The sequence below is a fragment of the Schistocerca cancellata genome, chromosome 1 (assembly GCF_023864275.1).
Source record: "Schistocerca cancellata isolate TAMUIC-IGC-003103 chromosome 1, iqSchCanc2.1, whole genome shotgun sequence".
Classification (NCBI taxonomy): Eukaryota; Metazoa; Arthropoda; class Insecta; order Orthoptera; family Acrididae; genus Schistocerca; species Schistocerca cancellata.
This window is the reverse complement of record NC_064626.1, coordinates 328,035,285-328,058,259: the sequence shown is the minus strand read 5'-3', so window position 1 is coordinate 328,058,259 and position 22,975 is coordinate 328,035,285.

Genomic DNA, 22,975 nt, shown 5'->3' with positions numbered 1-22,975 from the left:
CATTCTCAAAAATTTGTCCCTCAAATTAAGGCTTTTATTTGATACCAGTTGACTTCTTTTGGCCAGTATTGTCTTCTTCACCTCCTTGCTTCGTCCATTATGGGCGTATTCTGCTTGTGAGATAGCAGAAGTCCTCAAGTTCTAAGACTTCGTGTTCATCAAATTTTAGGATAAGTTGCTCGCTATTCTCATTTCTGCTGCATCTTATTACCTTTGTCCAGAATCTCTGCTCGACTGTTCATTCTTCTTCATTTTCACAGAGGATTTTGTAACAGAGGGTAACATGATAAGCGAATCCTGTCCTTGATATCTTTTCACCATGAGTTTTAAACCCAGTTTTGGATCTTTCTTTTTCTCTCATTGCGTCTTCGACGTATGGATTGAGTGCAGGGTCAAAAGACTGCGTTCCTGCCTTGCATCATTTCTAATCCGAGGATTCGTTTTTGGTCTTCCAAGGTCATTGTTGCATTTTGGTACCTGTAGAGGTTATATATAATAGCGAATTTCGAATATTTGCACCGTTTTATATTGTCAAACGATTTTTCTAGGTCGACAAATTCTACGAGCATGTTGTCATTTTTTTTCAGTCTTGCTTCCGTTATCAAGCGCAACGTCAGAAATGCCTATCTCGTTCCTTCACGTTTCCTAAAACAATCTGTGGTCTAAGGGTAGCTCGGCGATTAATAGTGGAAGTGTCCTCTAACCCGAGTTCGAAACCCGCCACCACTTACATTTTGATTAATATTCAGCATTGGCATCCGAAGACTTCCAGCATAAGAAATTTCCCTCATTCTGCCAACGGCCTTGCCAAAAAGGGTGGAGGAACGGACAGAGGTTCAGGGCCCTATCTTGACTTTGGCATGTGAAAGTGCCTCTAAAGACAGAAGAATCAACCATGATCAACGGCATGAGGATGCAGAAGGCAGAAACAACTGCATTAAAGACATAGAGCGTGTATCCACAGGACATGTAGCCTGTAATTGAAAAAAAATGTCATGATGATCACTCCACTGGCAAAAGATTCCGGAACAGGCCCCTATTTGGATCCCCGAGAGGGGTCTGCTAAGGGGGGAGTGACCATGAGAAAAATATTAAATAACCAACGAAGCGATAACGTTCTGTGAAAAGGGGCATAGAATGTCAGAAACTTTTACGTGGTAGGGAATCTAGAGAAACTGAATAGGGAAGTGTTAAGGCTCAAACTACAAAGGGTAACATCAACAGCAGCAGAAAAAGGCATAACGAGATTAAGATTCGTTATGACTAGGAAGGTGGGGCAGAGTGACAGACTGAACAGTTCAGTGATAGGGTTATTCTTATCAGAATCGACAGCAAACCAACACCGATGTCGCAAGTTGAAGATGAAGAAACAGGGAAAGTATATGAGGATATTGAAAGGGTAACGCAGTATATAATGGCAGAGAAAATCGTAATGGGCGCCTGGAATGTAGTTGTAGGGGAAGGAGTAGAAGAAAAGTTTACAGGAGATAAGGGACTTGGGACAAGGAATGAGAGAGGAGAAAGACTCATTGAGTACTGTAGTAAGTTTCAGCTAGTTATAGCAAATACTCTGTTCAAGAATTACAAGAGGAGGAGGTATACTTGGAAAAGGCTGAGTGAAGTGGGAAGATTTCAGTTAGATTACAGCATGGTCAGAGATTCCGAAATCAGATACTGGATTGTAAGGCTTACCGAGGAGCAGATATAGACTAAGATCACGATGTGGTAGTGATGAAGAGTGGGCTGAAGCTTAAGAGAATCAATAAGCAAAGAAGTGGGATATGCTTGAAGTTCTCTAAAGCTATAGACAGAGCAATAGCGAGTGGCTCAGTAGGCAGTACAGTCGAAGAGGAAGGGACATTTACAAAAAGGTCTATCACGTAAGCTGGAAAGAAAAAAAATAGGTACGAAGAAGGTAGTGCGTAGAAACCATGGGTAACACAAAAAATACTCCATCTGATTGATGAAAGAAGAAAGTACAAAACCTTTCAAGGAAATTCAGGAATACGGAAATAGAATTCGTTGAAGAATAGGAAGTGTGGGGAAGCTAAGACGAAGTGGGTGCATGAAAGATGTGAAGAAATCGAGAAAGAAATGATTGTTGGAAGGTCTGCCTCAACATATAGGAAAGTAAAAAAAAATTAACAGCAAGTGTGCAAATGTGCAAATTAAGAGTGCCACGGGAATTCCACTGTTAAATACAGAGGAGAGAGCGGACAGGTGGAAAGAATACATTGAAAGCCTCTATGAGGGGAAGATTTGTCTGATGTGATCGAAGAAGAAACAGGGGTCGGTTTAGTAGAGTTATGGTATCCAATATTAGAATCAGAATTTGAGACAGATTTGGAGGACTTAAGGTGAAATAAGGCAGAAGGGATAGATAAAATTCCATGACAATTCCGAAAATCATTGGGGTACGTCGTAAGAAAACGACTGTTCACGTCGGTGTGTAGAATGTGTATGAGTCTGGTGACATGCTATCTGACTTACTGTCCGCACAATTCTGCAACCTGCAAAAGCTGCCAAGTGCGAGAATTATCGCACAATCAACTTAACAGCTCATGCATCCAAGTTTCTGATGAGAATAATATACAGAAAAATGTAAAAGAAAATTAAGGATGTCTTAGATGACGATCAGTTTGGCTTTAGGAAAGGTAAATGCATCAGAGAGGCAATTCTGACTTTACGGTTGATAATGGAAGTAAGAATAACGGAAAATCAAGACAGGTTCAAAGTATTTGTCGATATGGAAAAAGTGCTCTGGAATATAAAATGGTGCAAGACGATAGAAATTCTGAGAAAAATAGGGCTAAACTTTAAAGAGAGACGAGTAATATACAATTTTTACAAGAGCCAAGAGGGAACAATAAAAGTGGATGATCAAGAACGAAGTGCTCGGATTAAAAAGTGTGTAAGACAGGGAGGTTGTCTTTCACTCATACTATTCAATCCGTAAGTCGAAGGAGCAGTGATGGAAATTTTAAAAAAATCGGAATGAAAGGATATCAATGATACGATTCGCTGTTGGGATTTCTATCCTGAGTGAAAGTGAAGAAGAATTACTTGATATGTTGAGTGGAATGAACAGTCTAATGAGTATAGATTATGGATTGAGAGTAAATCGGAGAAAGACGATGGTAATGAGAAGTAGCAGAAATGAGAACAGCGTCAGAATGATGGTCACGAAATGGATGAAGTTAGGGAATTCTGTTACCTAGGCAGCAAAATAACCAGTGACGTACGGAGAAAGGAGGACATCAAAAGCAGACTAGCCCTGGCAAAAAGCGCATTTCTGGCCAAGACTACTAGTGTCAAACATAGGCCTTAATTTGATGAAGAAATTTCTGAGAATGTACGTCTGGAGCACAGCATTGTATGGTAGTGAAACACGAAGTTTGGGAAAACCGGAAGAGAAGAGAATCGAAGCATTTAAGATGTGGTGCTACAGGGGAATGTTGAAAATTAGGTTGACTGATAAAGTAAGGAATGAGCAGGTTCTGCGCAGAATAAGAAGGTAGGTAATCTGTTAAGACATCAGGGAATGACTTCCGTGGTATCAGAGGGAGGTATATATATTTGCTATGTATAAATATTTGCAATACATATAGCAAAAATTGTAGAGGAAGACAAAGACTGGAATACATCCAGCAAATAATTGAGGACATAGGTTGCAAGTGCTACTGAAAGATGAGGAGATTGGCACAGGAGAGGAATTCGTGGCTGGCCGCATCAAACTAGTCAGGAAACTGATGACACCAAAAACGGTCGATTTTTAATTGTCTTTTCCATTCTTCAGCATATTATTTTTGTCAGCATTTTGGTTGCATGAGTTTTTAAGCTGATTTCTCTTGATGTCTGAGCAATTCTGTGGCTGAAAATTTTCCGAAAGTCTGGTGGTATGTTGCCAGTCTCATAGATTTTAGACACCAGCCTGACTAATCGTTTCGTTACCATTTCCCTGAATGATCTTAGAAATTTCTGCGGAATGTTATCTTCCCCTCCTGCCTTATTTGACATCTGGGCTTCCAGCACTATCTTAAATTCTGACTCTAATATTGTGTCCCTTACGTCTTCCTCAAGGGCTTCAGTTTCCTCTTCTCTGAAGACGTCAGAGGAGTCCTCCCTCCAACAGATATCTTCAAGATACTCTTTCCACCCATCTGCCCTCTCTTCTGCTTTCAACAGTGCTATTAGGATTGTACCCTTACTTTTAATTACATCCAATGTTGATATGACTTTTCTATCGTTGTCCTTCCGACAATCATTTCTTTAACGACTTCAAGTTTTTCTGACGCTATTTCGGTTTGGATGTCCTGTACTTCCTATTTTTTCCTGTCTTCCATGGAAAATTTAGGACTTCTTTCATCAATCAATTAAAATATTTCTTCTGTACTCAAGGTTTCTTCAGAGTAATCTTCCTTGTACGTATGTTTGACTCTCCTAGATCTGTGAATGCCCTACTTAGAGATGTCCACTTCTCTTCAACTAAGCAGCAAACTATTGTATTCCTTATCGCAGTATGAGCAACCCTATTGCCTCATCAATCCTCAGTACTTCGACAGCTCGCTTCGTTCCAACCTGATTTTCTTGGCGATTCTCTTAAACATCAGTCTACTCATCATCGTCACTAATTTGTGATCTGAGTCTACATCTGCTCCTGGGTACAACTTAAAATCCAATATCTGATTTCGGAATATCTGTCTGACCAATCTAGCTTGAATCTTACCATATCTTCGGATTCTTTGCAAATATACCTCCTCCTCTTGTGATTTCTGAACAAAGTATTTGTTTCTACGATCTGAAAGTTATCACAGGCCTCATTTAGTCCTTCTTATCTCTCATTCCTACTGCCAAGATTTAACAGAAGCAGTAATTACAGATTTTACCGAACGCTGCATACCATTTTGGGAAACATGAAATCAGTTAAAAAGGAAACACCTGACAAGTGACGTGTCAGTCCACCCCGAATTACAGCAGAACAAAACAGTTCCATTATGAGCCAATGACTCAGGTTACCACTGAACAAATATTTAGAATCGGGGACACGCAAACACTAACATGAACATTTTTGGAAGAAAACCTATTACAGCATAGACACTTAGATATTTTTACCTGGTAACTGAATCAAATACCGAGCCGCATATATATGAGATGGTTTTACTCTTGTGAGCAGGCATACAAAGAATCAGATTTGTTAGTAGGTACATACAAGTAGACGCAGCTCTTTGAGCCACCAATTCAGTACAATCTTGTGATACTTCTCAAGGTTACGAATATACTTTCCTCGTGAAATACTGGTCCATCTGTATCCAGAGGGACTTCACAAGGAATTGTTTAATTCAGAGTGGCATAATTTAAGGCAAGGTAATCTCAGAAAAAACTTCAAAAATATATTCATTAAACTAAATACTGGGGTAAGCTGATTTCAAACAGTGACTTTTACGAATACTTCAGTCTAAATTGCATGTTAGATTTGGGGAAAAACTGAGCAATGTCCCAGAAACCAATCTAGAGGAATTTATGACCATGCTGGATTCCTTTGACACGGTGTCATACAAGGTGTAATAGAACTGGGTTGAGCTGCGAGTTAAATACTCTTCAAAATTTTCATTTAATGAAGTATCCAAACCACTTTTACAATGAATTCCCACAAATACAAAAGAGACACTGCTTTGAAAATTAGCATACATGATTTCTGTATGTAAATCAGTAGCCATAATCGTGCATAAAGACACAAATGTTTTTCAATCTTGATCACACTTTATTATTTCTTATTTTGATAACATTTTCGGCTAACTACCATCGTCGGATCTGATGATGTCATTTAGCTGAAACTTATTATCTAAATAAGAAATAATAAAGCGTGGCCAAGATGGAAAAAATTATGTGTTTTTAGCCAATTTTAAAATTTCAGCATTCAAAAGTCCTGACAGCATTCAAAAGTCTCTGAATCAGCTCAGAATTCCAAGGTGTTACAGTAAACATAGAGAAGTACAGAACCTAAGAAACCCACAAAACGTTTAAATAACTGGAATAAAAAAGTTGCAGAGGTTTGCACACCAAAATAAGTACAATCAGGCAAAAAACGTTGGAATGCAGAAGGTACGCGAGTTGGTGTACCTAGGCCAGAGCACCACAGAAAAGCTTGCTGTAACTATGAGAACTCTTACACGACAAGTTGCACTAAATAATGCCAACACAATCCATCGAGTAAGACAGTTATAATTTACCAACAATATTACGAAGCTCAACGAATATTAGAGCAGTTTGGAAACATAACATAATGACTAAATACTTTAGCGAATTCTCAAAATAATTCAGACTTTGGTATTTAGAACAGATTGATGAGAACAATATGAACCAGAAGAAGCCAGGTTTCAAACACAATCATTGCAAGCGAGAACCAGACCGAGAGACAAGATTTCTAGCTAAAAAAATGCGAAGGGCATGTTTCAGTTATACCTGGCCACATGACACGGCAACAGATATAAAAACATTTCCTTTTTCCTGAATGCTACAGTACGATTTCGCTGAATAAACGACATATGATTTTCAGAAATAGCCATAACAAGACGAATTAGGCATACAATAATTAATGGTCATGCTCAAACTGGCTAGAAATAACTCTGGTCTCTCCTCGATCACACAACCAGTTGCATCAAGGTGATAGTTAACAACTACTTGCACTAAAAAAAAGGCCAGGAAAGCGCTATACGACAACATACTCATACAGCTTAGTATGTCACCCCAAATCATGCCTTCCAGGAACCAGCAGGGCAGGCAGCTGTACGTCAAAATGGCGCGCTGTGCAAAAAGAATTTGGCCAGCACATTCTTCTTAACAGCTTACGACTCAACCACAGCTGCACAGGAATCCGGTCACATCCATCCAGATAGCTCGTTCGACTGTGTCTCCTGTTTTCTTATGACATTGCTCCTTTGGTGCTCTCCCCTATTCCCCATTTTTCTATGCGGCTGGTGCCACATGCTGTCTCATGCATGTGCTCGTACTGTAGTGTGTTCAGAGACAATGCTCCAGCTACAGCCTATCTGGAGAAGTTTTTCGAGCATTGGCGGCTGGGTGACGTCTTATGAAGGCACAGACCTTACACAACTTACGTGTATCTTATTCATGTCTACAAAATATCAAATGGAGTTCATAGTTGTTTTCCTGTTTCAGGCCTAAAAAGGACAGCAATAATTACATGGCGCTTATCTATCAGTACGGTGATGTAAGTGTTTGCTCAAGTCCCATTGCATTTAAAATATGTGTGAAGAAAATCTGAGAGTGTAATACCAAAAAGGTGTGGAAAACAGCATACACTATAGCAAAAGAGCAAGAAAAAGAATTCCACCGAAGAGTACAGTGGCAAATGTAGGCACTACTAACGAAGACATATTTAAAAAATAATCGAATTTCTTCACGATTACTTTGTAAATGACATGATACCAAGAGATCAAAAGGGTCAAAAACAAGTTGATATGTAAAAACCCACTTTCACAAACAAATTAGTTTCAGGTGATGAACTGAAACAAAATTAAATGCACATGTTAAGATGTATGGGCCTAAAGTATAAACAGAGCATTACATTTGTGCGAAATTTTACAGAGATAAATAGAGACTCACATAGGTGTCGATACATGTCTGGGTAAATAAAAAATTGAATATATTGTGTTGTGGATGAAGTGGAATAAAGGAACCCAAATTTTGTTCGTATACACTGGAAAAAAACGTGAAAAGGAGTTTTCAATCTGAGCAAGATAATTGTCTCAAAGCCATGTCAATCGTTTTCCATGAAGATCTACGAATAATTCAAGAATACATTGTTAGAAAACTAAACAAAAAACTGGCAGAACATTGAGCAATCATTAGCAAGACGAATAAAAACAATACACTATCACTTCTGAATGAAACGGAGTACATCAACAGAACAGAAGAATTTATAGAAGAGAACAACATCATTAACATTAAGAGTGATCCCACCACGAGTTAACAAAGAGATATACAGGAAGTTCTGAAATCTTCAAAATTACCATCACAACAATTGAAGTAAAACGTATGACACAAAAGAATCCCAAAGCGCCCAGCCCTACCAAAAATTCACAAAGACTGATGTCGGATTAGAGTGATAATTAACTTCAAAACTGCACTGTTTTGTCACCCAGCTAGACACATATGTACTGTACTACAGAAATTGGATACTTTCAGGAACGTTATGAGCTTACAAAGCACCAACAAACTGATAGAGAAGACAAAAGACGTTAATATACTACCATCAGGAAAGCTTATCTTTTGGTATGACATCTATGCACATAAATGTGACAATAGGAGAAACCACCAGAATTTTTAAAGAACAATAGCATAAATAAAGGAACACAAGAGATGCGTGCATAGGTGACACTGAAGCCATACTAAAGGCTATAACAGGACAGAACTACTCCTTTTTCAATGAGGACTTCTATTTACAGAAAGAAGGCCTACCCATGGGCGTATACATAAGTGTTTTACTTTTAAGTATGTTTTTGAACCACAGTAAAAACAAAATATTTATTGAAATTATACCTTCAAGGGATTACTGGTACTGTTACATGAACAACATCGTTTGTTTGGTATATGAAACAGATTCTTGGATGAAACCCTGAAATAAAAATTCACCATTGAGACAGAATTAGACATTAAACTTACTATACTGGACATCACCATACACAGTATCGACAGCAAAATATATTTTTTTTAATATTCAGGAAACCTGCAGTCACAAATGCAACCATTCATAAACATTCCAATCACCCTCTGACACACAAAGCTTCAAGTTTCAGATGTATGTTACACAGGTTTAACAGGACTCCACTTAACAAACTGAACCATACACAGAAACTAAAAACAATACAGCAGATAGCCAGAGAGAATCGATGCATCACACAAATAATGAACAAAATGAACAACAAAATAAAAATATCAAACCATCAATTAATTATCAGCCAAAATAAAATGCTAGGACGATCAACACCTAACCAGCACTGAGAACACAAGAAACTAGGAAAATCTTACAGAGAACACAGCATGGGAGATACTAACATACAACAACGAAAATGTCCCCAGGATGGGGAGCATTCTGAAGAAGCAAGGAATACAAACATCACTCCGCACAAACAATGCAGCACCATAGTTCAGAGAAATCTACACACTCAGAACAACTCGACAGGGGACTTTTCCAATGGCGGTACATATCAGTTAACCTGAAGTTCATACGAGTATCTCTACACAGGACAAACCTGCAGAAATTTCAATATTAGATTTTCTGAACTCCTCAAAGCCTTAAAAGGTGACACTACACACCAGACGTTTTGTGTGTCATCTTACACAAACAACACTGAGACTGATCTCAAGGTTGTTAAAGAAAGAGACTCCATCAAAAAACTCATAATAAAGGAGAAATACATACAAAGTGCAATGATAAAAGAAGAGAGAGAATTGAATGAAAATACAACACTGCACAACATGACACTGTTAGCATTACTCAATGAATTATACAAAGGAACTTCCCCATGTATGACATACTATTCAAACCCCCTCCAATATCGAAAAAGTCTGCTTGTTAAACAACTCCCCTTTTTTCCTAGCTCTCTCTGTCACTCCACAATCACAAACACACACTCACACAACAATCATATAAGTTCTCCTTCAACAGACATGTCACGAAGAAGTTTCTCCATAAACTCAAAATTAGCACTGCACCGAACAATGCTCTACGAGTACTCTTTGAGTACGACGTTTTGTGTAACATATACATGTGAACAGAGAAAATATGAGAGTGAGATATGAAGAAGGCGTGTTGAAAGGAACATACAATAACAACAGAAACAGCAATAAATTCGACCAGAGATGCAGACTGTACGGAAAATGTAAGTACAGTGACATATACTACACCTACTCACGAAAAAATATTTCAAAAATAAACAAATTTCTTCGTGACTACTTTGCAGATGGCAAGGTGGCTAAACGAAAAAAGGCATTAAAACAAGCAGTAGACATTCATTTTCATTAGCAAAATAATGCCTGGTGAGCAATCGAAACAAACTGAACTAAATGCGCACGTTACAGCTTTTAGGCCCACATCCACAGACACATAGATGTTGAAACGTGTCTGGGTAAATTACAAACGAATACGTTGTGTTTTGCGTGATGGGAGTTTTAAAATTCCCAAATTTAGTTAGCATACAATGAAAAACATCAACAGGCGCTTCTGTTCTGAACAGCATGATTCTCTCTGAACATATGCAAATTCCTACTTTTAAGGTGCAGAAAATTCTTGTCACAAATGAAGGAATCAACCAAAATCATCTCTCTTTAGCTACAAATAAAAAAAGGTAATTATTTTGGATTTTACCATGATTTTGTGACCGAGAATACTTCATTCAGGTGCCGAATTACTATAATATCCCAGGTGTAATGAAGTAAAAGGTTTATATTGTCACGAGTCCGTAGAAATATTGGAACACGTGAGGCAATACTAACCCTACGACTTATCTTAGAAGAAAGATTAAGGAAAGGCAAACCTACGTTTCTAGCATTTGTAGACTTAGAGAAAGCGTTTGACAATATTGACTGGAATACTCTCATTCAAATTCTGAAGGTGGCAGGGATAAAATACAGGGAGCAAAAGCCTATTTACAATTTGTACAGAAACCAGATGGCAGCTATAAGAGTCGAGGGGCATGAAAGGGAAGCAGTGGTTGCGAAGGCAGTGAGACAGGGTTGTAGCCTATCCCCAATGTTATTCAATCTGTATATTGAGCAAGCAGCAAAGGAAACAAAAGAAAAATTCGGAGTAGGAACTAAAATCCACGGAGAAGAAATAAAAACTTTGAGGTTAGCCGATGACATAGTAGTTCTGTCAGAGACAGCAAAGAACCTGCAAGAGCAGCTGAACAGAATGGACAGTGTCTTGAAAGGAGGATATAAGATGAACATCAACAAAAGCAAAATGAGGATAATGGAATGTAGTCGAATTAAGTCGGGTGATACTGAGGGAGTCAGATTAGGAAATGAGACCCTTAAAGAAGTAAAGGATTTTTGCTATTTGGGGAGCAAAATAACTGATGATGGTCGAAGTAGAGAGGATGTAAAATGTAGACTGGCAATGGCAAGGAAAGCATTTTTGAAGATGAGAAATTTGTTAAATCGAGTTTAGATTTGTCAGGAAGTCGTTTCTGAAGGTATGGAGTGTAGACATGTACGGTAGGGAAACGTGGACGATAAATAGTTTGGACAGGAAGAGAATAGAAGCTTTCGAAATGTGGTGCTACAGAAGAAAGCTGAAGATTAAATGGGTAGATCACATAACTAATGAGGAGGTATTGAATAGAACTGGGAAGGAGTTTGTGGCACAACTTGACTAGAAGAACGGATCGGTTGGTAGGACGTGTTCTGAGGCATCAAGGGATGGCCAATTTAGTATTGGGGGGCAGCGTGGAGGGTAAAAATAGTAGAGGAAGACCAAGAGTTGAATACACTAAGCAGATTCAAAAGGATGTAGGTTGCAGTAGGTACTGGGAGATGAAGCAGCTTGCACAGGATAGAGAAGCATGGAAAGCTGCATCAAACCAGTCTCAGGACTGATGACCATAACAACAACAACATTGTCACGAGCATATAAAATATTTCCAATTATTAATTCTATGCTATCCCAAAGTGAACATGAACTCTGAAACCCAATATGTGAAACGATATGGACTGTGAGTGTAAACTCTTACAGTGATTGGTATGGAGGATACTGTAACTGCCCAGAGACCGGAAACGATGATAGGTGATGGTGTCGGGTCATCGAGATCAGGACCAGGCATGAGTGCAGCGTGGCTCGGCTCGGTGGAAGCTAGCTTTCTCTGTGCCCGAAGGCGCTAGTGAAACGTCATTAACAAACAAGATTTTATTTTTCCAAGATACACTGTCTTCGCTGACTGCTACCACGCATTGCAGTGGACATGCATGTGTCCCGTCGTCTCGATCGTAGCAGTTGTGGAGGTGCATACTCAGTGTCTTGCTATGTCACGGCACACTGGCCACCGTTCGGCCGATATGGTGTGCGTCACCTGTGATGTTAGCAGTGCGGGGCAATGGCTTACCAGACAGCCCTCACTGATATCGTAAATTGTGCCTCGGTAAACACCCACTGGTCCCGCAAGGAGTGTGCGACTGCAGAATGCGTCAAACTGCGGTCTCCGACAGCAGTAAGGCCGCTACATCAGAGTAGTCTAGAGGAACTGAAGACGGACGGCGGCCGCAGCAGGTCACTCCCCGATGACGATTGTTGACTGCTCCCTGACTCAACCAATTAAGCCGCCAGAAGGCCAGATAGTGCTGTTAAGCCTTCAGAAGGCCTGATCGTGTCACCCGAAACTTCCCATCACTCTTGTCTCACACGGCTGCACTGCGGTCTCCCGTGGCAAAGTCCTTCTGGTAGGCCTCATTGTCCCGTCGGAGTTCGAATATGGTCTCCACGGAGGATAGACCAACACAGTCCTACCCCACAGAGTTTACGGAACTCAGCCACAGGATAAGAGTAATTTTATACAGGAACTGCCTCGCAGGCTTTGCTAGTGTGAAGCTATGGTGACTTCACTTGACCTGTTTCTCTTGACTGCTCAGCTTTCAGGACTCTTCGGCTGGAGGTCAAAGGGGTCTCAACTTCGCCTTTGGGAAGCAGAGGTGGACATATTCTACAGCGTTGGTACTCTGAATAATCGTTCTTATGTCCGACTTATGACTTGCTACTTCACACTGCGCCGCCAACACAGTTACGGCATCCAGCTCTCTGATGTCATTCTGCTATATTGGCCTTTTGGACACCGAGCTCGTATGGTGTATAGTAATGTGGGCGCATTACCTGTAGCATCAGCAGTCTTTCCTTGATGGAATTTCCGCCCAGCGATTGTGTACTGAACTGCTTTGCTCACCTCACGTTATCGAAGAAAGACTTCTAAAATTTTTCTACATTCCCATGATGATTTCTTCGCTGAAAAGTTATTTAAACGTAAAGTTTTGCTCATCAAGCTGCTACCCAAATACTACTCTTTGCTAAAGAGAAGACTTTGAAAAGCATTTTTCACTAGGGAGTTTCAAAATTATCAGGTAACAGCAAATATATTTCACACTGCTTTTTATAATCCTCATTTCAATGATTTCTAGACCAAAATTGATCTGCAAGTATTTAATGGAGTTGACATTGGCCGCATTTTACATTCTGGAAATATGTGTACTAACATTAATAATCACATTGCACAAGAAATGAAAATCACAGTGATTAAAACAGTTGTTGAGAAAAGACCAAAAATATCATTAATTATTGATGGGAGCTTAACAATTAGCCAATTAATAAAATTATAAACAGCCGACTAGTTGCAATGGATAAAGAATTCTTTACCTGGGTTTCATCAAATTTAAATTTGTCTTCTTCAGAAGTTGGCAATTTTACATTAGTAAGGACTAATGTATCATCGCCGTTTTTACAAATGTCAGCATAGATCCATTTGTCAAAATTAAAATATAGCCCTAGAAATAGGGTTTGTCCCGTAAATATAAATTAGTGCATGGATCTTGCAGAGCTCACAACCGACACAAATTTAAATTTGTTGAAACCTAGGTAAAGAATTCTTTATCCATTGCAACTGGTCGGCTGTTTATAATTTTATTACGTGGAACCGTTGCTGTTATGCAGTTATGTTTAAAATACTGAATTAGCCAATTATCATCTTTAGTAATTTATTTACGAACTAAACTCCGTGACATGAGCGCCAACAAATATTTTCATTAATATACTTGAGCTAAATACTGCTATTGCCGAATGGCTTTGTAACAGATTGCTAAATTGTTTGTAATCCATGGGATTTTTTAATGAGATCCTGACAGAATATTATATCAATTGCAACAGATGGAGTAGCAGTCATGATGCGAAGAAAAGGAGTTTTCACATTAATGAAGTAGCATTTCCTACAGCCTTTAGTACAACATTATGCTAACCATAAACTTCTGTTGTCAATTGAAAGCTACTTCCCATCACACGTGAATCCCTTCAGGTTTTTTCTTGATAATTTGCGAACAAAAAGCAGCAATGCATGCTTAAAGATTGTGACAATCGCTTCATCTGCATCACGTAAGGTGTGGAGAAGTTCTATGACTTTAGGTGTGATCAGTGATGTTATTCTCACGAACACAAATCGTGATGTGCAGAGTGAGACATGTACGATCAGTCCGCAATCACGTTTGGTAACGCGATGTGGCACTACAAATGTAACTGTTGTCGAACCGACAATTATACATTATTGTACTGTAGTGATGCTGTTCAAGCTGACTGAAACGGGCAGCACAGTAGTATAAACACCGGAATTTGATTAAATATGAGTGCCAAACAGCAAATACTGTCTATGAGTGGGCCTATGCGATGTAATGAACAAAGTGAAAAACTGCTACCGTCTTGGAGTTACAGTAATGATGTCTGTACTATGCCTACTGCTGGGCTTCGGTGAAAATTTAAAATTGTAAGAACCGCCAACAAGAACACTGGACACTGAAACTGTTACATAGGAATATGAACGATTTCAGTTTTAAAATAAAACTTCATTTATGTGTATTTACGTTTTCTGAAATGGTAAAAATGCATTTGTTATTTGACATGATTGCGAACATTTGTTGTACGACTGTTTGATATTGCTGCCGCCCGTGTCTTGGATGGCGATATCAAGATACTGAGCCTGAGATTACCACTGAGGATCTTTCCTAAGCTAGAGGCTCAGTCAACAAGACCAAACCCTCGGCTAAAGTGAGAGCAGCTTCTCATCCTAGACAAAATATTACTTCCGGGTAACTGTGAAATATGTAAATTCACTGGAACATTCCATTCTGCAGTCAAATTTATGTGAATCGTGCCTGTCTTTGATCCATACCAATAATATTATTCAATGTAAGAAATAAAAACATTGAGGTTCGCCAATGACATTGTAATTGTGTCAGAGACAGCAAAGGACATGGAAGAGCTGTTGAACGGAATGGACAGTGTCTTGAAAGGAAGATATAAGATGAACATCAACAAAAGCAAAACGAGGATAATGGAATGTAGTCGAATTATATCGGGTGATGCTGAGGGAATTAGATTAGGAAATGAGACTCTTAAAGTAGTACAGGAGTTTTGCTGTTTAGGGAGCAAAATAAATGATGATGGTCGAAGTAGAGAGGATATAAAATGTAGACTGGCAATGGCAAGGAAAGCGTTTCTGAAGAAGAGAAATTTGTTAACATCGAGTATAGATTTAAGTGTCAGGAAGTCGTTTCTGAAAGTATTTGTGTGGAGTGTAGCCATGTATGGAAGTGAAACATGGACGATAAATAGTTTGGACAAGAAGAGAATAGAAGCTTTCGAAATGTGGTGCTACAGAAGAATGCTGAAAATTAGATGGGTAGATCACATAACTAATCAGGAGGTATTGAATAGAATTGGGGAGGAGTTTGTGGCACAACTTGATAAGAAGAAGGGACCGGTTGGTAGGACATGTTCTGAGGCATCAAGGGATCACAAATTTAGCATTGGAGGGCAGCGTGGAGGGTAAAATTCGTAGACGGAGACCAAGAGATGAATACACTAAGCAGATTCAAAAGGATGTAGGTTGCAGTAGGTACTGAGAGATGAAGAAGCTTGCACAGGATAGAGTAGCATGGAGAGCTGCATCAAACCAGTCTCAGGACTGAAGACAACAACAACGACAGCTTTGTTTATGTAATTCCGAAAGACACTATTTCTGTTTCCAAAATTTCACATCAACAGGCTTTAGAAATCTCTGTGTAAGTCACATAGGTATCGTTTATAGTATGCAGTACTTGGTTTCTATAGGTCATGGCAGAATGGAGGACAAGAAGATGTCCCATGGAAGCTTAATTCACTCTTATGATATTCGGTAAATGCTCACCAGATTTAGAAAAAGTCTGTAAAATGTAACATGTATAATTGAGGCATTTCTTTCCACACTACTGAATGGTGTTATTAATGACGATTCTCTTAAATAACAGGCTTTAAAAATCTCTGTGTAAATCACGTAGTTATCATCTATAGTATGCAGTACTTGTTTTCTATAGGTCATGGCAGAATGGAAGACAAGAAGATGTCCCATGGAAGCTTAATTCACTCTTATGATATTCGGTAAATGCTCACCAGATTTAGAAAAAGTCTGTAAAATGTAACGTGTATAATTGAGGCACTCCTTTCCACAATACTGAATGGTGTTATTAATGACGATTCTCTTAAATAACAGTCTGCATTGTGTAAACTTTCATTCAAAACCGAGATTATTTCTTTTGTAGATGTAGCTTCATTTAGCCTAAATGTGATCTACTCGGTATTGTACCTGATTTATTTGTGTGTTAGCACATCAGTAATAGTAATCACATCCAATTATATTCCTTACCTTGTTAGTTCCCATTCAGTCAAAGACTAGTATCAAAGTAGTATAATACTGAACCTTTAAAGAAAGATTTTAAAACTAATTGTGATGAGAAATAAGCAAAACTAGAATGATGGCAGACAGGTTTACAAGTGGAATTATCTATCCCCATGAGGGCTTTTCAGCATTTCAAAATAATGTTTTCAAAAATTCAATATATTACGAAAAAAGGCAAATAACGTCTCAGATCTTTCAGCATATGTCTAACACGCTAGAGTTGCCGTGCAGTTAATCTGAATCTGTTATAATAATCTTGGTCGCTCACTGTAACTTCGTAAATAACGAAAAATTTTAACTTGTTTTTCACCTATTGACAGGAAAAGATATAAGAGTGTATGAAATACCACTATCATGTAACGAAATTAATACTAAAAAATATACGATGTTAGCACTATCAACCTAAGTAGAGAAACTACTGTAATATTTTCACTGTGTGCCTGCTGAAACGGTGGTTTCTAGTTGGATCCACCACGATATCATTAACCCCTGCAGCGCGGGGTAGCCGCGAGGTCTGGGGCATCTTGTCACGGTCCGCGCGGCTCGCCCCACCGCAGATTCGAGTCCTCCCTCGGGGATGGGTGTGTGTGTCGTCCTTAGCGTAAGTTACTTTAAGTTAGATTAAGTAGGGAGTAAGCTTAGGGACCGATGACCTCGGCAGTTTGGTCCCATAAGACCTCATTACAAATATCCAAAATTTTAAAGCACTCTTGCTGCAAACAGGAACTACGTGCTCAGAATGATGCAGTGCTACTTGAAACAAATGGAAGTGAAAGAAAAATTTGTGGTGTTTCAGTTTGAAACGTCCCCTTAGAAAAATTATAAATGACTGTGCTGATAAACCTCTTACGTTATTTGATTTTCAAACAGATGAGCAAAACTGAACGTACTCAGACATTTCTCTCTTTACTTATTCTGATCATCACTAAACTGGCACACAATATTTATAGTGCAACGCAATCTGACTTTCAATAATCCCTATTAAAGAATGGCCCTGGCTAACAATAACCTATAGCTTTCATGAATCACATATCTCACAAAAATCTTCGTTACTCGAACTACTGCAATACAGCGAGCGCCAATACTGGCAGCTAAATAAAAGTTTCTAACTACTGAAGGCACTAACTACTGATAGGCATACTTAGCAAATGAAAGATTTTGATAGAGAACAAAGAGTATTTACCTTAATAGCGTTCAAAAGTCATAATATATATAGCAGTTCATGACATCCAGTCTTACAAATTTCAAAACTCCGCCATCTCTCTCCCCACATCCACGACTGCGCTACGTGGCGTTACCAACATAAAAACCTAAGCAGCCTACTTATAAGTTCTTTGGTTTTTGCAATAATCGTGTGCTTTTGTGCTTCAGCTAAGACCTTTCTTATTTTATGTAATTAGTGGTAGTGACAGTTTCTTTATATTAGATACCATAAAGTATATACCGTATAAAGTTTTGCTAAGGAATACTTACTTTTTTCAATGGTTTTTCAACTGAAACCACCATGCCATAAAGCATTTTCAATGTTGAGTTTACGCATGTTGTGAAGCTTTGAAAAAAAAAAAAAACATGCTACTGAGTAACTTTATAAATCGATGATATAGTGAAATACTCTTAGATATAATTTGTTATTTTAAATCATTGTGATACTTACTTAAAGGAAAAGTTATTTATGCTTGTGGTATTGTGAGCTAAGATAGACGTAGTCTTCCAGTTTTACCAAGATTTTTTACCTCCAAAGAAGTGAAAGTGCAGGACTCAGAAGTGATAACAGTTTGCATGCCGCAAGTTGAAGGACAAACGCTGTGCCGCACTAGTGTCGCATATTACGTAACCTAATGCAATAGGTGTTGTGAACAGAAAAGGAGATGGGAGTATAGCTATAATCACAGTCCAAAGTTCGTGAAGGAATATAATAAAAACATAGGATTTGTTGACAATAAAGATATACTGAAGGCAAATATTCTAGCAACTCATTGATGTCGGCATTGTAAACAGTCACATCTTGTACACTTTTTCCAATAAATTGTCTAAGTTTTGATTGAAATCTTTGAGGTGTGAGGTAGCTACAGGGCTTATTTGGGTATAAGCTTCAGTCAGTTTGGGGTGGTTGGGGGAAGGGGGGGGGGCGAAGAGGAAGTCAGGTAGTCTAAGTAATAATCTCAAGCCCTATGCCTCAAAGGAAGTGCGTGCTGATGCAGCAACACACATTCCTGTGTGGAGCACTTTTAAGCACTGTGCCTACTGCAGCACCAAGCAAAATTACAAACGATCAAGATGGATGTATGTGCAAAATTCGATTATGTGTGATGAAGGGAAGTGAATGCCTTAAGCTGTATCGTACGTAGTGCTCTCACTTGTGGGGACTAAACGTGAAGAACTGAAAGCACTTTTTATTGTTTGAAACGAAGGAGCATCATAAAATGGATTCTGATTGTGTGATTGTATATTCATTTCTCTTTTGCAATATTCCTTCTGTTTAACACGTGGCTGATATAATTAAAAATGTTCATTTGTGATAAATAAAAAGGCGGCCATTTTTATGTTCAAGTATGTCTACTGAAGCTGGTATCAATACAATTGTTATATAAAGAAACCACTGTTTTATGCCCTTACATATTAAAATGAAAAACAAACGTTGTATTACAGTTTAACTGATGCAGTTCTATAACAAAAACATAATCTTAACTCAGTTTTAAAAATTAAAATAATTCGCGGCTCAAAGAGTTAAGATGAGCATTATTCAAACTACTGACTTCTGATTTTATATTGCTGGCCATTATTATTAAACGATGTGTTGCTGATGAGCTAGGAAGGCTCGCATTCTAAATCATTATTTTTCATAACTGTTCAGAACTGTTGATAACAGAAGTTTTATAGCTTTTACCTCAGTAGATGTAGCAATTGATCTGATTCATTCACATTTACGAAAAGATAGTGTTTCATGATTCAGATATGATCTCAATGTTAGACAATGTTACCTTCTAGTTGGCTTCTTGATACCGCATCTGCCCACCAGGGCTCCTTGTCTGCCTTGAGACTTTACTTTGCTCACAGTGGCCGCCCCATCGCTCATACACCGGCCTCGCTAGCATGGAAAACTATGCCAGCCGTTCTGGGATATAAAACAAGCAGGGGCGGTGCGGCTTGGATAGCCCAGCGCTTAACATGAAAAACAGTCCACTGCTGCCCACAGGCATCCGGTACGGCTCGAACCTGATGTTAGCGTTTCACACCAGTATACCAGACTGCTTCTCACTATGACAACACGCCGATACGTGATTCACTGTAGTGCTGCAGGTCACAATTTTGCTGTTGCAGGTACACTCCGCGACGGCTCAAGGTAACTCCTCTGCTGCCAACAGCGAAGTGAAGCGACAACGTGAATCACTAATTTGTGGCACACATTACATGGTTACCAACCTGCCTACCAAGTCGAGAGAGAGCTTTATGCACTCAGCTGAAGATCGGACTGAGTCAGCCCAGTAGGCCAGGTTAGAACTACGGCAAGCAAGCAACAATCATTGGCTAAACTAGTTAGTACTGTAGGGAAGCAGCCTACTCACGCTGTAGTAAATTCACATCAGTTTCCATTGTGTGCCAGCCAGTCTGCTGTAACTAGCTCTGACGTCATAAATGTTGCGCAATACCTTAAAATTCAAGCAAATGATCTGAAACTTTTCCAGCATGTAAGGAATAATACTAAATTAATGTGTATTAAATATCAGTGCGATAACTTCAGCCATTTTTGTAATTTGGGCGTTTTTCTAAAAAAATAATTGGCGCAACAGAAAGGAGCTAGAGACTTCAAAATTTATATTTAGACTCATCTTTCATAATGATTTAATAAAAACAGTACTTTGGATTTCACAGGTTAAGACTTTAGTGGAAATTCATGATTTTCTGGTTTTCATCTCAAAACTGAAGGAAGCAAGATAGATTAAGTAGGCTAATGAATAAGACTAGGATGTTTAGATTTAAATAGGTTGGAGGTCCGCTATGACTATGAAGATGTGAAAAGTTTCTTTTGAATACCTATAAAATTATAGCGATAGCGGATCTCAAAAGGACCAGTTCAGAGCTCATTTGCTGCGTGCAGCGTAACTTAATTATTTCTCTCGCCCAAGATATTTAACTTAGCCACGTCATAATTTTATTATAAATACTTACCTGCGTGCTAAATGCACGATTAAATTAACAGCTTCATAAGCCATCAGCAAAAGAAGCTATAAATTATTATGTAACTTGAAGTGGTGCGTTACTAGCCCAGCGGCCAGTCGTGAGAGCCAAGTTAGAGCCGGCGTTCTCTTAGCCGTCCGCACCGAGGCTATATATATAAGAGCACTGCGCGAGTAAGGAAGGCCCCAGTTCTCTCCAGACGCTGAATAGCACGTCAGCTGTGTCGGGAGTCGCTTCGCTACGGTAGCGCTGCTACAAACTGCCTCGGGTGCCGTATTGAGTTACGATGTATACGCGTAACTGTGAAAACATTTCAAATGAAGGATTATTTTGGAATGATTTTCATTGCCTAGCTTCAGTTTGCGTGTTGTTGTATTTTCACGTGCCGTCGCGGGACAGACATTCTACCAATCATTTTAGCGTGGCGTTTGATGAGATTTTCTCATCAAATTTTGGCGAGCATTCTTTTGACATTCAATTCGGACATTTATAGTTGCATCAGCGAATTAGACTCTGAACTGCTCTGTTTGTTAGGCTGTTGGGATAATTGTGATGTTATCAGTGAATTTCAGAATATACTCAACTATTTTGGAAAATTGTTTTTGATTAGAAATCCCGAACAATCTCCTACTTCTTCAGAGCTATAAGCTGCAGCTATAATAATATTCTCAGGTTAAGTGGGCACTAGGAACTCTCATTGCAGGCTCCACGTTTCGTTAAATCACTTTCTGGGTGCCAAAAAGCAAAGAGAGAGCCAGTGTTGAGAACGGCGAAAGACAGCATTATACAACATTCCAAAAGCCGGGAAGTGCAGTGTTTTTCCCACGTTTAAATAACAAACTTTATTTCACAAGCAATTTGCTTATACTCACTCGCCGCCCCACATATGGTGCATCGGCCGGGAAATCAACTAAGTGAAAGTGATTTTTAACTATTCGGATTCGCGAGTGAAATGCGACACGCAACTGAGTATAGAACAGTGAAAGTGTTACATAGGCAGGTGGACAACGCAGTTGAATCAACAACGCATCTAGATTGACGGAGCTGGCACTGAGTCTAGCGGTGCTGCCGGCATTGCGAGAAGCCAGTTTCGCCGTACCGCAGTCGTCCGCCGCAGCAGCCGGGGGCCGCGCCTGCAGTTACGGGCCACGTAAACACACCACAGCCGTCGGAGTGCCGTCTGCAGTTCAACGTGCCACGTCGCATCAGTAATCCTGGTACGCCGCACCGACAACGTCTTCCAGAAGGAACTAAGTTAAGTGAAAAACTGTTAAAAATTTTACTAACCTGCACTAAGAGAATGTCGGCGATGGAACCGCCAAAAGAAACTGAGGTTAAACTTATATCAGAACCTATGTCTGAGGAGGGAACTGTAAATCCAGACAACGGTTCAAGTGTAAATATGCATAAAAGTGGTAATGTTAAAGTAAAATATGAAGTATTATCTCCTGACAGTAGTGTGGGAAGGGGTAATGATTCAATAATAGAGACCCCTGTAGTAAAGCAGAAAGTAGAAATTGTAAATTTATTGGATGATAGTTTCTCTGATGAATTAAAAATGAAACAGTCATCAGAGATGGTAGAGTTTAAGAAGGAGAAGTTAGATAGGACTAATCAATCAGAAGTTTCATTTAATTTTGATGATTCTGGTGTTGGAGCTAGTTTTTCGTCACCTGAGTGTGATAAAAAGCCAGCTAGTGAGCAACCCAAAAATGCTGGGGCTGTTGATCTAAATGTTATATTACAAGCAATCGCGGCCAGTAATGCACAAATGACAGCTGAATTAAAGTCTGAAATTGTGGCCAGCCAAACAAATTTTAATAAAAGATTGGAGGTAATGGACGATACCTTCAAGGCTGGTTGCAATAAGTTGAAAGAGGATCTAGACAGTTTGAATTATAAAATTGATTACAACCATGAGGATATTAAGAAAAAGGTTGCTCAACAATTTTCTGAAATGTATAAAACAGTTAAATCCGAAGTTGCTGAGGTTCGCAAAGACTTCCAAATGGAAGATGCGAAGCTGGAGCACAAGTTAACAGAAAAGATAGAGGCGGAATCTGAACTTTGCTCAGACAGATTTAAAGATGTTAACATAAAAGTAAACATATGTCAAGCAGACGTAGATGCAATCAAAAGTGATACTACTCATATTGTACAAAGAATAGATAATGTTGAAATGAAAGTAGAAAACATCAGTACTAACATTGCTAACATTGAGAGTAAAGTAGCTTCAGTAACTTCTGGTAATGGTAGTATACAACAAGTTGTAGCTGCAAACGCCGCTTTTATCGGGTGTCGGCAGTTCT